Source organism: Tupaia chinensis, unplaced genomic scaffold (genome assembly GCF_000334495.1).
Source record: "Tupaia chinensis unplaced genomic scaffold, TupChi_1.0 Scaffold000553_1, whole genome shotgun sequence".
NCBI classification, from domain to species: domain Eukaryota; kingdom Metazoa; phylum Chordata; class Mammalia; order Scandentia; family Tupaiidae; genus Tupaia; species Tupaia belangeri.
Window position 1 is genome coordinate 1,404,525 of NW_006160065.1, and position 3,128 is coordinate 1,407,652.

General features: G+C 33.9%; 1 pseudogene; it reads right to left on the bottom strand.

The window, feature by feature from the left end:
• Positions 1-1,106: 1,106 nt before the first annotated feature.
• Positions 1,107-1,673, bottom strand: LOC102470905 (glutathione-specific gamma-glutamylcyclotransferase 2-like; annotated as a pseudogene).
• Positions 1,674-3,128: the final 1,455 nt, after the last annotated feature.

A 3,128-nucleotide genomic window follows, 5' to 3' on the forward strand; every position in this document is an offset into this window, starting at 1 on the left:
TCCTACTTTCATGATTTTTTCATCTGTTTCTCCACTTCGAGTGTTTCCTTCACTTCCGGCCATCTTGTAAATCAAATTTGATTCCATAGATCGAGTCTCTAGGTGAGTCTTTACTTCTTCCTCTGAAACTGATGTCTAATTGCTTCCACGATTATTCCTATTTTCGTCTTTTTTACATTATTGTTACTTTGTTACCTTTGCCATTATTATTATGATTATTATTTTAATGTCACTGTTTTACTTTAAAAAATTAGGATTCCAAAGCCATTTCAAACAGTAAACTCTCATTATGTATATTTTTGTTCATTTATAATATCAGAAAGCCCATCTTTTTCTTTTCAAGTTCATTATAAGATTAATACAGTGTGACCGACAGACTACATCATTAGTGGACATAATTTGTATAACGTACTTTGTGTTCTTTAGCTTAATGAGTTTTCTCCATGTAATAAATGAATTTATTCAAGAAAAGGAGAGATACATAGCATCATAATCAAAGAAAAGTTTTCGTTAAAAAGAGTGCCAAGTTTTGGGGGGGCTTAATTCAAAAGGATCTCATTTACTATCTGAATAACAAAGAATTAGCAATGGATGCTAAACCCTTGTTACTAAATATTTTTAATCACACATTACTTTAAGCCTGAATATTTCAAATCATGGTGCAGAATATTGTATTGGAATATACTGAAGTCATAACCTTATCATTTTTGCTTTAATTCTTTATAACTTCAAAATAGTTTTATGAAATGGAAAAGAATTATTTTTACTGATAAATATAAGAATTGAACTGAATTCTTCACTATGTTTTTCTAAAGAATGCACTTCTAATAAGCAAGTATTCGATATTACATAGTTAGGAAATTATGTTATGAACACTCAAATTTTTTCTTATACTGTTTCCTAATCTCAAATATATATTTTAGGACATTTTCGATTAAACTGTACATTGATATGATATTCTGACTGCAACAATAATAATTCAGTTCTTCAAGTAAACATATTTCCAAATCATATTGCCATTGTGCATTGAAGTTATGATCTGAAGACTGAAAGCTCTGCTTGTTTAGAAAAAGTCAATGATTGGGCCTTCATATGCAATTAAGGTTTTATTTTTCTTCTAAACATTTCTTTACTAATTTTTCCAAAGAGAAAAGATGTCCATCTGCTTTTTTTTTTTTTTTCCCATCTGCTTTTTCTGGTACAAGGTTCCTAATAGAACCTGCCAGTTCAAACAAATACTCTGTATTTCTTCCATTTGGACCAGATGCATTACAAATTTTCTCAGCAATGTCTTCTAGAGGTGCAGGACCAAAAAGATAATTAGTATTATCACACACTCCAATATATAGCAACACAGTGAATGGTTTTGTTGTGGGAGATTTTGGATAAAAAACAACTGTTGTGCTTCTGAGTCTACCTTTCTCTCCAAAGTCAAGGTACGCTTTTACTCCTTCCTTCCCTATTGGCGATCTATAAGCAACCGCTCCATACACAGGGGTTGCTTATAGGATCTTCAACAAGAATCACAACTCTACCAGGCTTCCCTGGGACCCTGCGGTGGGCAGTGCTGCCCTGTCAGAAATGCCTACTGACGTCTATGATGTATCTGACCATTTTTCCTGATAGGGGAAGTCCACCTTCCAGCTCAGGGACCCATAACCAAAAACCCACATCTTTCACCTTCTTCTGTGTGCTCTGCCAGGACTGCTGCCATTATTATTATTATTATTATTATTATTATTATTATTTATTTTTCTATTCTTTCTTTTGTACAGAAAAATTACATATAGCTATGTTCTTTACTCAGGTTTATTGATTCTTGATATTTTGTTGCCATTTGTTTTATCATTTTCTCTGTCTCCCCTTTCTCTGTGAACACAGACATTCTTCTATAGTGTATATTGCACACTCTGTATGTATTCTATATAGAGATATTGTGTGTTCATATGTGTGTATACGCAATGTCTTACATATGCTCTGTTGATCTGACTTCACTGGAAAATCTTATATTAATACATCAGAAAATTACTAACATATACATACACACATACATAAGCTCACGATGCCACTATGACAGCTTCCTTAAGAGTTACCCCATACAGGGGCTGGCAGATGGCGTGGTGATTAAGGTGCCATACTCCCACCTGACCAACCACGGTTCAGGTCCCAGATGTGGTGGCTAGCTTTCTCACTTTCTCTGTTTCTCTCTGGTTAAATTTAATAAATAAATAATGATGAATAAAATTAAAGGAAATAATTCTTAGAAAAAAAAGTTACCCGTGGTTTTGGTTACTTAAGCATACTTTGATATAAAACTTACTTTACACATCATTCTTTCCATTATTATTTTTATTGTTTTGTAAACCTCTTTCAGGATTCTATCCATTCATCTTCTACACCTGGGATTTAAAACACTTGTCACCTGTCAGTGGAAAAATGTTTTTATTTTCTCTCACCAACTACACTTTTTTTCCTTCTTTTGTGATGAATTTAAAACTGCAAAATCAAGCTTTCTAAGGACTTTTCAATATACAATCATTTAGAAGTAATTTTTCCTTGCCAATAAACTACCTCTAGATATATTTTCCACTAGACTGACTCTCACACATTACATACTAGGTTCTTTAAATTGATATGAGCACATAGGGTATTCCTGTCCCAGAGTGTTTAAGAATTGAGAACATGGGTCCAGCAGGTGGCATAATGCTCACGTCAGTGTACTTTCACGTAGTCAATAGCAGTTCAAGTCTCAGACCTGGTGGCTTAAACCTCACGCCAGGCATGTGTGTGTGGATGCCCAAGATCCCGAGAGGAGAATGGAGGAGAAGGGATTGCATTGGAGTTTGGCCATCCCCTGGGTGGGGGATGATTTCTCCCTTTAAGTCTCTCTGGCTCTCTCTGGATCTCTGACAAATGTACGTACTCTATAGTAAAAATCTCTCTCTCAAAAAAAAAAAAAAAAAAAGAATTGAGAACCTGCAGAGCATTTTATATTTTTTAAGTCTTAGTTAGATGAAACAATTGTGTTCAATCCTGCTAATATTTTCTTCCTGAGATTTCCTTTTCAAGGAAAGCTAAGTAATCATTAAAGTTGTTGTTTTTAATTTCTGCCATCATATCACTCTTAA